The sequence below is a fragment of the Bubalus kerabau genome, chromosome 2, assembly GCF_029407905.1.
Source record: "Bubalus kerabau isolate K-KA32 ecotype Philippines breed swamp buffalo chromosome 2, PCC_UOA_SB_1v2, whole genome shotgun sequence".
Lineage (NCBI taxonomy): Eukaryota > Metazoa > Chordata > Mammalia > Artiodactyla > Bovidae > Bubalus > Bubalus kerabau.
In genome coordinates, this window is record NC_073625.1 from 141,808,706 (window position 1) to 141,821,415 (window position 12,710).

At 38.6% G+C, this 12,710-nt stretch overlaps 2 long non-coding RNA genes across 5 annotated transcripts in view; one reads left to right on the plus strand and one right to left on the minus strand.

The window, feature by feature from the left end:
- Positions 1-12,710, minus strand: part of LOC129643888 (uncharacterized) — a 108,455-nt gene that overhangs the window by 66,770 nt on the left and 28,975 nt on the right. For all 4 annotated transcript variants that reach the window (XR_008710585.1, XR_008710582.1, XR_008710584.1 and 1 more), the window contains one exon: positions 10,687-10,761. This is a non-coding gene — a long non-coding RNA (uncharacterized LOC129643888). The remainder of the gene's footprint in view (positions 1-10,686; positions 10,762-12,710) is intronic.
- On the plus strand, positions 5,061-6,619 carry LOC129643889 (uncharacterized). The gene is made up of 2 exons (XR_008710586.1): positions 5,061-5,167; positions 5,920-6,619. It is a non-coding gene; the product is annotated as an uncharacterized LOC129643889 (long non-coding RNA).

The following is a 12,710-nucleotide window of genomic DNA, read 5'->3' on the forward strand; positions in this document are numbered from 1 at the left end:
TCCTTAAAAAGGACCACTGTTGTTTTGCTGGTGCTCAGTAGAAGGCAGAATGGGATGGGCTTTGAGTATCCTCTGGGGTTCAGACAATTCATTTAAGAAACAAACAAAACAAACCTAAGCCATTTCTCTTTCCACATCCTCATGAAGTGCTGGGGAAGGGATTCTCACGTACACAAAGTCTGCTGTTTCTAGCCACTGGTAACATCATTCCTTCATGAAATGGGTTGAATTAAAGTGTTAGAAATACCTATTCTACCAGTCTTTAGGGTGAAATAAGCAATAATGAAATCATAACCATATTAACTTTCTAGCTGAACCCCAAAAGGGGTAGAAACAACATTATTTTGAGAGAACTCACCATGAATGGGTCTTATAAAGGCCAACAAATATACCTCATTGAAAAAGAGGTATATTTTTCTATTGTTCTCACTATTCGGTACAGCAGGAAGATGGAGAATAATATTCAAGACATCTGCAAAGGAAACAAGCCCCAAAACTGCCTTATTTGGTGATTTAGTCAAAAAGGACACCTGCCTCACTCACCAAATAAACAGTTTTTTTTTCCAGCCTTTTTACAAGATCAAGCCCTGCTACTCTGAGGAATGAATCAGAGGTCTATTACATTTACCACAAAAATAACTAATTGGAGGAAGTGCTTTAGCTCTTTCTAATTTTATCACATTAGAAAGAGCAAAGATTACAAGATCTAATTCTTATTGCCTTATCGATCAAGTCTGAATGCTATGTTCTTGTTAAAGAAACAATGCTATGTTCTCAAATTCTCAAAACGAGAAGGCCAGAGTTACTTAATCAAATCTATAGTAGGAAGTGCAGAGCTGAACAATGCACTAGCTGGTGTGTTTTGACTTCACCGTCTCCATGGTAACACACATGAACAATTTTTTGAAACATATGAATGATCTGTCTTTAGGGTAGGAACCTGCCAAACATTAGTCTAATTAGTCTTTAAGTTAATGATATTTTAGATACTTAAAATGTTTTCCCAGGAATTCTCATGCAAAAAACTATTTACTGCCTTTTGTATAATTAAAAGTGCATATTTTTAGAGTAAACCACTTGTGGATTGAGAATTACTAACTTGCATAAATTAAAGTGGTTAGCATTTTAGCAAAGGTTGTGTTGGTTAGAAGCCAAAAAACTGTTAAAAAATGAAAATTTCAGTTTAGCTATTTGATATCATATGAATCGCATTTTTCAAATCTTAAAATACAAAGGTATTTTTAAATTAAATATTTATCTGATTTTAGTCCATTCATACTAATCTATGTGGACTGTATACTTAGAGAATTAACTGAAGTGCCATGAGGGGCAAAACCCCTGGAATCAGGGGGATGTTAAACGTGGCTCTAAGGACACTGAAGTCTAAGAACTCACTCAAGACATGTTCAATCTGGAATATCTGGAAACTGTCTTCTAGCAAAGGAGAAACTGTCCTATTGACAAAGGACGATTGTTGTTGTTCACTTGCTGTCGTGTCTGACTCTTTGTGATCCCATGGACAGCAGATGCTAGGCTTCCCTGTCCTTCACTATCTCCTACAGTTTGCTCAAACTCATGTCTATTGAGTCGGTTATGCCATCCAACCATCTCATCCTCTGTCAGCTCCTGTTCCTCCTGCTCTCAATCTTCCCCAGCATCAGGGTATTTTCCAACGAATCGACTCTTCGCATCAGGTAGCCGAAGTATTAGAGCTTCAGCTTCAGCATCAGTCCTTCCAATGAATATTCAGGACTAATTTCCTTTAGGATTGACTGGTTGGATCTCCTTGTAATCCAAGGGGCTCTCAAGAGTCTTCTCCAGCACCGCAGTTCAAAAGCATCAATTCTTTGGCGCTCAGCCTTCTGTATGGTTCAACTCTCATATCTATACATGACTACTAGAAAAACCATAGCTTTGACTATATGGACCTTTGTCAGCAAATAATGTCTCTGCTTTTTAATGTGTTGTCAAGGTCTGTTATAGCTTTTCTTCCAAGAAGCAAGTGTCTTTTAATTTCATGGCTGTAGTCACTGTCCTCAGTATGAAGACACAAGAAAAACTGCTTGAGAACCAACTGCAGTCTGGGGGCCAAAATACCAATCGGTGCCAGGAATTGCACAAAGTGTGCTGGAGGCATAGGGAACCTCCTTTTGCTCTGTAAGTTCAATACATGGTTTTCTAGGGTTACGGAAAAGACGTTGGTGAAGAGTCAAAAAAATAAAAGTGAAAAACCTGAGCTGAGTACATGGATGAGACCAGCAGAACCCTCTCTGCAACTGGTGTTAAATGACTAGAGACAAAGAAGCAATTGTCTTCGTGATCCTGAGAAAAGGATCAACAGCCAAAGCAGGTCTGGCATGATGGGAAAGAAAAAAAAACTGCCTGAGAGAGAATTCCCTTAGATTCTCAAGGGTCTTTCACAATCAGTCAGTGAGGAAGGCTGGAGACCTCGATGAAGAAACATGCTGTATATTTTACTGTGAACACACTCACACAGACTCATGCATATATGCACTGTTTACTAAACACATTCCATAGTGTAGTGTCATCATTTTCAGTTAAGAAAACTTCCATAAGGTTCTTGGAAGTTCTGAACTTTAAGACAATATTTTCAAGGATACACAGCTGATCCAGGAATCTTTGAGTGACAGTTTTAGTCACAATTCTGCCTCTCAAAGTAGGCAAACTGCTCACAGAGAACTTTTTATAGCACTGTGCCTGAAGCCATCCTATACTGAGTGTACTGAATGAGTGTCGTGGGGATGGTGGCCAATCCAAAAAGAGGTCTGGCTTCTAGTCAGTTCACAAACCAGAAAACATTGATTCAACAGATTGACAAGACTGCAAAATGGATTTTCTTCTGGCATTGGGAACAAGGATAGAGTAATCCCTTCCTCTCATTTACAACAGTTTGAGTAGCACTTAGAAATGTAAACAAATAGTTCAAGAGAGAAGATTTAAAATTAAGATAATGAAGTTAGCTGCTGGTTCTCATTTGTGTATATTTCCAGTGCATATACTAGCAGTGTTTTCTAGGCTTCAGGAAATGCTTTTAAAATTACTTTGCTAAACGTAAAAGTTCAGGTTATGATGCTTCCAGAAGAAAATATAGAATATCATTGTGATCTTGGAGTTGGTAAAAGTTACTTAAACACAATACAAAAAGCATTAACCATAAAAAATAATAAATAGGATTTCATAAAAATAAAAACTCTGCATATCAAAATACACTGTTGAGAAAATAAAAAGTCAAGCCACAGACTGGGAGAAAGTATTTAAATATATATGTGTGTCTGACAATATGTAAAGAATTCATACAATCCAACAATAAAAGTACTTAATTTTTAAAATGGGCAAAAGACATGAGCAAATATTTCACAAAGGAAGATATATGGATGATCAAAAAGGACATACAAAGATTCTCAGTATCATCAATCATTAAGAAAATGTACATAAAAACACAACAAGATACCATTTTGCACCCATTAGAACACCTAAATTTTAAAAAATTGGCTGTATCTAGTGTTGGTGAGGATGTCGAACAACTGGAACTCATACATTGCTGGCAGGTATGTAAAATGGAGCAACCGCTTTAAATACATTTGGATTTTTCTTTTTAACTAAGCATAAACCTACCTTGGAGAAGGCAATGGCACCCCACTCCCGTACTCTTGCCTGGAAAGTCTCATGGAGGGAGGAGCCTGGTAGGCTGTGGTCTATGGGGTCACTGAGAGTCGGACGTGACTGAGTGACTTCACTTTCACTTTTCACCTTCATGCATTGGAGAAGGAAATGGCAACCCACTCCAGTGTTCTTGCCTGGAGAATCCCAGGGGCGGGGGAGCCTGGTGGGCTGCCGTCTGTGGGGTCGCACAGAGTCGGACACGACTGAAGCGACTCAGCAGCAGCAGCAGCAGCAGCAGCAGTGATACACATGTTGAAGTGTTTAGCAGTAAAGTGTACTGACGTCTGCAACTGACTTTAAAAAGCATCCAAAAATATAATGAATTGATGGATTATGGGAAATAAGTACGTGATAAAACAAATTATCAAAATGTTACTGGCAAATTTAAGTGTCAGGTATTGTGAAATAGCTGTCTATTGTATTATATTTATACACTGGAGTGCTACTCAGCAATGAAAAAGAATGAACCACTGATAAATACAACAAGATAGCTAAATCCCCAAAACTGTATGTGGCACCAAAGACGTCAGAGATAAAATTCAGAACGGGCCATCAGAACAGGTATTGCCTATGAATAGTAGAAATTGATTGAAAGGGGCATGATACAACTCTGTGGGGTGATGGAATGTTTTATACTGTGATTAAAGTGATGGTTACTTAGGTATATACACAGATCAAAATTCATTGAACTATAGACTTAAGATCTGTGAATTTCTGTATGTAAACCTCACTGGGGGTGGTATAAGGGAAAGGCTGTGGAACAAAGATACCAAATTGTAAGTATACTTGTCTTCGTGTGACTATAGATGACAGTTTAGAGGCAAAAGAGAACCCTGAATAGGAGGAGGCAAAGGTGAATGTGAAAGCGTTAGTCTCTCAGTCATGTCCTACTCTTTATGATCCCATGGACTGTAGCCTGCCAGGTTCCTCCTCTTTACCGTCTGAGCCACCAGGAAGAGGCAAAGGTAACAGATTTCATGTCAGAAATCCAACTCTGAATAGTGGGACAGGTGTCTTCTTTGAGATGCCCTAAGATAGAAAAAAAAGGCACTCCATATTTCGAGGTGTTATAAGATGGGAGACAATAGTAATATCTTAGTTTGTGGACAATAGAAATCTCAGCCCCAACTTCAGTTATACAGGATTATGGTCCCACTGGTACCTTTTCCCCTTGTTTTAGGAAATGAACAGATTAAGTTCTGGTAGGGAAACTAGATGTCAAATTGATGGATTGAAATAGTTGCCCTTTAATTCCCCCCAGGCCCTCTCTCTGACTCTATTTTATACAGAAGGCAAAGAAGGTGGGCCAGCTGCTTTGTTTTCTAGCCCTCAGCAGGTTAGAAGCAGCAAATTAGGAATGAGAAGGCAGTGAAATAGCCAGAGGCCGTCACTCAGAGAGCAAGTGGCAGCTCACAGCAGGCAGAAAAGGATGAAACGAAGGGAGAAATATAAAAACTCAACCTAAATACTCAAGCACACAACAGTAAGCAGGGGACCCCACAGCTCAATTTATTTAAATAACTCCTCACCGTACTGCAGTGCTTTACAGATGAGTCTACAGTCTTTTTTTAATGTCCTAAACAAAGAACTAGGAATATAATTCATTTTCTGGGAAGCCAGAGAATTGCTGTAGCTTCCCTGAGTTATAATGCAATATGATTAGAATAATATTTAAACATCTTGATTAGAGCAATGAACTTTAGTTAATTTAAAAAAAATTGTTATCTGTAAAATACTTGTTCCCTGACAATAATGAATAATACTCATTTTACTTAAGATTTCTAGTGAAGGGTCACTCATCAAAATCATATAACATTAGATGATAACATCTTGAGAAAGAAAAATAATAGCATTTATCGCTGCTATCAAGCTGATGTCTTGAAATTCTTATTTTCCAAAAGCTCGTGAAATGTCACCTCTATTATTCTAAAAGGGCTTTATATATTTAGACATGTCTTGGAATTTCTTTCTTCTGAATGTCAATTGTCCTACTAGATCAGACCTGAAGCAATTTTTAAGCAGTTTTGTGAACAGGTGATCATTTTGTGCATTTTATACCAAGTAGTGTGAGGGCTGGAACCAGATCCTTCCGAGTTTCAAAAGACAATTATGGTAACTTTTCCCAACTCTGAGTTCAATGACTTCATGTAATTAGCTTGAGAACGGCTATGGTGGGAGTTTATACCATGAAATTAGCAAATACTATAAATCAGGACTATTCTCTTTTCTTCTCAGAGAGATGGTTGTTAAACATTTACCAGCACAACATTGGTTCAATCAGATTCTTTAAATACATTGGATGGCCTTAGATTCAATTGCCACCACCTGTGGCTCTTTCCTTACTAAGAAATGTAAATTATAACACCTGGTCCATCTAGTCAAGGCTATGGTTTTCCCAGGAGTCATGTATGGATATGAGAGTTGGACTATAAAGAAAGCGGAGCACTGAATAATTGATGCTTTAGAACTACAGTGTTGGAGAAGACTCTTGAGAGTCCCTTGGACAGCAAGGAGATCAAACTAGTCCATTCTAAAGGAAATCATCCTGAATATTCATTGGAAGGACTGGTGCTGAAGCTGAAACTCCAATACTTTGGCCACCTGATGCAAATAGCTGACTCACTTGAAAAGACCCTGATGCTGGAAAAGATTGAAGGCGGGAGGAGAACGGGATGACAGAGGATGAGATGGTTGGATGGCATCACGGACTCAATGGACATGAGTTTGAGTAAACTCCGGGAGTTGGTGATGGACAGGGAAGCCTAGTGTGCTGCAGTCCGTCGGGTCGCAAAGAGTCAGACACGACTGAACTGACTGACTGAACTGAGTCTTCAACACAAATGGCAAGCCAAAAGAACCTGTTTTGTTACTAACATTTTATTTGGAGCCTGATAATCCAGTTTAAATATTAAATTATTTGAGCATTGGTGACAAAATAGATGGAAAATATGCTGAGCAAAAAAAAAGGTTGATTGGACTGATATACAGTATGATCCTAATAATACTTGTTTAAGAAACGATATCCTTTCTTGGGTCCTTATAGGTCTTGGAAGAAATAGAAATAGCGGGTTGCTGCCTTCATATTTAGGATAGTAGTGAATCACAAGCTTCCACAGAGACAGTTAATTGTTTTTATAAGGGAAGTTATACCCTTTGATTTTCTACATAGTTGATGTTCTTGAGATTGTAAGTTCATTTAAGCACTCACTCCACCAGTGAGTATTATTTGTGATTAAAGAGAATTCCTAAATATTATTGCCTATATAAACCCATCCTAATGACATATAACCTGTTTGGGATATGAGCTTTGGCATGTGCTGGCCTATAGGCACCTACCTATTGTTGATCAGGTTTTATTTCTTTCTAACAGCCATGAAATATTGACTAAGGCCAGAGACATCATTATTAGGGGAAAAAAGTCCAAATTTTTTTACCTCTTTAAATCTAGGAGAGAACTAGTTATATGCTTTAAAAGAGATTGATTGGCTATTCATCCCAGGCTCATATTTAATCCTGAAAAACAGCAGAGAACTTTGGATGAAAAATATCTGTTTATCTAATAAATTCTTACTTAATGCAGTCAGTTCATCAAACTCTCTGGACAGTTCCATCCAAAAACTGGAATTCACAAATGTTTATTGAATGCCTTTTCTAAGCAAATCACTCAGCTGGTCATTAAGGAAACATAAAAGGATGGCTGAGATATGCTTCCTGCCTTCAAGGAATTTAATACATATTGAAGGATAGACACCATGGTGTAATCAATCACTAATTAAACTTTTTTTTTTACTATACCACACTTCTGCTCACTCAAACCCTCTCATTTTGGTTTCTTCTTTATATCTTTAGTTGTGGAAAAAATTTTCTGCTAGTTTTCAGGTCATTATCATCAATAGTTTCTCTATAAATAGTAATTTTGGTGTGCCCATGAAAGGAATTAGGCTCAGAGTCTTCCTACTCTGAATCTGCTAAAACAATTTTTTAAAAAATACAATAAAATATTTACCCACAAAATACTAAATAAACTATTTCATGGTCAGAAAATATTTGAGAAAGTATAGAAATGTCAGCTTCTTGAAGGGCAAGACCTTCTGTATCATGTTTTCAACTGTGTCCAGTGAACATTTATAAAGACCATTTGGTGAATGAATCTTGTTCTCTGTCATTTTAATAAACATCTATGACCACTGAGTCTCAAAGTAATGATTAAAGATCCCTGGAGAGTAAGATGTTAAATAAATAGATTATCTTCTAAAAGCATATACTATTAAGTTTTCTAAAGTATTGCTTACACTTTCTTCCAATTTAGTTCAACTTTCAACTGGACATGAATATAATCTGGAGGAAAAAAAGAATCACTAAGACTTGTCATAGTGTACAAAATAGCAATTCTACTTAAAATTTAAAGTGCTAATCCCATTACTTAAATGTCCTTCATTAAAATAACTAAGCTCCCAGGTATTAATAAATATTGAAATATATACAGAAAAAAAAGGAAATCTGAATTTCATATGTGTTTTAATAATTTGCCAACTCCCTTAAATTGGAATTTTTATCAGAAAAAAAAAATAGAGAAAACAGGAAAGAAACGTGAAGTCAAAAAGAAAGTGCATTGAAATCAGGAAAAAACTTGGGTGAATCCCAAAAACACAACTTGCGGATTTGCCAAAACATTTAAAAATCTTATGTTTTTAAAATGATTTTGTTTCCTCTTCAGTGTGATTTACTTAACTCTAGCCCAACAAATATCCCTGAGAACACAGGCACTAAATCTTTGAAGCCACAGTCACCCAGAGGCAAAGAAGCACTCCACTCCCAGGACCTCTTTGCTGCCCACTGTCCACCCCCAACACAAACTGCCAGCCTCTCACTCCCACCTCCCTCCCACTCTCACCTCCCATCCTTGGCAAAACAAAACAGATTGCTTGGAGGTAAACCATCTGGGCCAGGGCTTTTTGTTATTTAATTTGCAATAGGAGTGTGTCAGTCACTTCACCTCTCTGGGCCTCAATTTCCTCATTTGTGAAATAGAGGTGAAGGTATATGACCTTCCCGACTCTCACAGCTTTTCTGAGGCTTTAAAGAACTTGATAAATGAGTAAAGAAACACTAATTCCCTAAACAAGTACAGTTACTGTTTATTTCAAGATTATCTATTCCTAAGTACATTAAAGAGATTTTGGCTTATAAAATCTGATTATTACAGAGGCTTTTCCCTTAACTAGATTGAGTGAGTGAGTGAGTGAGTGAGTGAGTGAAGTAGCTCAGTCGTGTCCAACTCTTTGCGACCCCATGGACTGCAGCCTACCAGGCTCCTCTGTCCATGGAATTTTCCAGGCAGGAGTACTGGAGTGGGTTGCCATTTCCTTCTCCAGGGGATCTTCCCGACCCAGGGATCGAACCTGGGTGTCCCGCATTGCAGGTAGACGCTTTACCATCTGAGCCACCAGGGAAGTACCTTTTACTATATGGGCAAGTTCCAAATTTTCCCATGTCTCACCCATAAATTATGCTACTTCATTAAGGACAAGGTTGAGTGGGTTAGAGGTTAGGTTATGGGACTAAGCATAATACTTTCTGTATTCTTATCTGACTTGGTCATTGTTTTGTTATTGCTTCAGGGAAAATCTTAATGTCTTAATTTGCTGTAAAAACAAATACATATCAAGAATATGTACTTTAAAAAAGGGTCATGAGACTTTGGATGGATTCATATGTGAGGGCTTTTCTAAGTGAATTTTGTTCTTTGTAGCCAAATATTTCTAAGGCAATTGTTTATTGTGTATTCAAAATGTATATGTACAAAAAAAGAACTAATTTAAAATGAGCTTTTACTTTGTCTTGAGCAATATGCTTATATTCTCATTCAGTCTGTAAGCTGTACAGTATATAACACTATGGCTGTTTTTTACAAACAAGAAAGACTAGTCTCAGTAATATACTCAAAGATAACCAGCTACAGGAGACAGTGTTGGGATGAAGACTCACTTTTCTTGGATGCAAAATACCTATTCATTTTACTAGACCTATGCTCCTCACAGTGTGGTCTGGGGAAAACCAGCATGGAATCACCTGGATCTACTTAGAAATGGAATCTCAGGCTCCACACATCTGCCTATTGAATCACAGTACGTATTCTATAAGGAATCCCACATTAAAGACTGAGAATTTTTCACTAGACCACCTGGCTTCTCAAACAGACTGCTGACATCGTGGTTATCTTCACAGCTGACCTGGTTCCTGGATGAGCCCCCAACACCACATACCCTTATAGCAGCATGAGCTCCAGGCAAAACTAATTACTGCTTCTTTTTACATGTGGCACTGGTTTATGCCACCATTATGACCTTTTTCTGTGCCACACTGTGAGAGTAATGGCAAAAAGCGAAGAGGAACTAAAGAGCCTCTTGATGAAGGTGAAAGAGGAGAGCAAAAAAATTGACTTAAAATGCAACATTCAAAAAACTAAGTTCATGGCATCTCATCCCATCACTTCATGGCAAATAGATGGGGAAAAAATGGAAACAGTGACAGATATAATTTTCTTGGCCTCCAAAATCACTGCAGACAGTGACTACATCCATGAAATTAAAAGATGCTTGCTCCTTGGAAGAAAAGCTATGATAAACCTAGACAGCCCATTAAAAAGCAGAGACATCACTTTGCCGACAAAGGTTCATATAGTCAAAGCTATGGTTTTTCCAGTATTCCTGTATGGACATGAGAATTGGATCATAAAGAAGGCTGAGTGCCAAAGAATTGAGGCTTTCAAACTCTGGTGCTGGAGAAGACTCTTGAGAGTCCCTGGACAGCAAGGAGATCAAACCAGAAATCAACCCTGAATATTCATTGGAAGGATGAATGCTGAAGCTGAAACTCTAATACTTTGGCCACCTGATGTGAAGAGCTGATTTATTGGAATAGACCTTGATGCTGGGAAAAATTGAAGGCAGGAGGAGAAGGAGGCAACAGAGGATAAGACAGTTGGATGGTATCACTCACCCAATGGACTTGAGTTTGAGCAAATTCCAGGAGGTAGTGAAGGACAGGGAAGCCTGGTGTGCTGCGGTCCATGGGCTGCAAAGAGATAGACATGACTCAGTGACTGAACAACACTGTGAGGGTAAGATGGATCTTGTCAATTTTTGTATCCTATGTGCCTGTGACTTAAATAATGTTTGGTTAAATGAACAGACTAAAGAGCACTTTGTTAGTATCTCAAAATTTTCCCTTTGTAATCTCTTCCCCCATAGTATTCACCAGGCCTGACATTCCTCACATTGAGACAGACAACTGCTATCATTTGGAAGAGTTGCTAGTAAGTCACATAGGCTAGAGGGTAATCCATTCCCAGAGAAACGCTACTACAGCGGGGGAAATCTCAGAGCCAGGAGGCCTCCCCTGTCTTTGTCATTAGTAAGCTGCATGACTTTTGGCAAGTCCCTTCAATTCCCTGAATTTCCATTTCCCATCAAAGACAGAAGAATTTGAGTTCTGAAATACAGGAATTTTTCACCCATCATGATCTGCTATTTGCATTTCTATCACCTCTAAATGTTCAAACCCCAAACCTGTTCTTTATTCAAAGCCCTAAGCCTAAAGAGGGCAGGGAACAGGGAAGAAGATGAGTATGTTCCATAACTGATCTTAATTCAAAAAAGAAGAGATCCTAGAGGAAAATCATTCACACTGACGATGATCTTTCAGGAACTCTTAAAACCATGAGCATTCCCTGTTCTAACAGCTCTTAGGTCTTATTTCTTGGGTACTTGGATGTCACCTGCAAAAGACACTAAATTGGCCAGTTGTGTGAACAACTGTGCAGTTCTGGAAAAGTTAAGAGAGAGAGAGAGAGAGAGAGATTTGAATATACTCTCAGCTCTCTATAGCAATGCTCTGCTACACTGTTTCAACGACACGGTTTAAGGTATGCCTCAAATGGTTGTTATTAATAAGAGCTATTATATATTAAACTTTGTAAATGATTTGCTCTCTTTTTTTTTCTTAGAAAGTACTAGATTTTATTCAAGTTTATCCCCACAACCATCACTAGTTTCTATCTCCTTATGCTTTTTTGAATGAGAGAAAGCGAGATGAAGCTATCAATAGCTCTCAAGGAATCTCCTCTAATCAAGGCCTTATCTTATCTCTGCCACAGTCCTGAAATCTAGCTATGGTCAAGGAGTTGTATGGTTCAAATACACGTGAATGTCATTTTTCTCTTGTGTCCTAGGGATAAAAGTGTTGAGATATGCTGCATTTGGGGATGTTGACATCATAGTTTTGCAAGCAGAGTTCCTTTGTGAGACATGGCCTGTTGAAGAAAGCAATGTATTGGGAAGACAATTCAAGGCTGAACAAAGGGGATGGTTGTTATATATTTAAAATGCTTTCTTTCCATTAATAAGAGAAGATTTTAGAGCCCTGACTTTTAAATTATTTTGACTATAACATACAATAAGAAATACATTGTCCAAAGTAACTATGGTGTATGGGTATATACATACATGCTACTGCTGCTGCTAAATCGCTTCAGTCGTGTCTGACTCTGTGTGACCCCATAGATGGCAGCCCACCAGGCTCTCCCATCCCTGGGATTCTCCAGGCAAGAACACTGGAGTGGGTTGCCATTTCCTTCTCCAATGCATGAAAGTAAAGTCGCTCAGTTGTGTCTGACTCTTAGCAACCCCATGGACTGCAGCCCACCAGGCTCCTCTGTCCATGAGATTTTCCAGGCAAGAGTACTGGAGTGGGGTGCCATTTTGATAAATATATGGGCTTCCCAGGTGATGCTAGTGATAGAGAACCTGCCTGCCAATGCAGGAGATATGAGAGGTTGGTTTGATCCCTGAGTTGGGAAGATTCCCTGGAGGAGGACATGGCAATCCACTCTAGCATGGGGTCGCTAAGAGTCGGACACGACTGAGTGATTTCACTTTTCACTTTCATGCACTGGAAAAGGAAATGGCAACCCACTCCAGTGTTCTTGCCTGGAGAATCCCAGGGATGGGGGAGCCTGGTGGGCT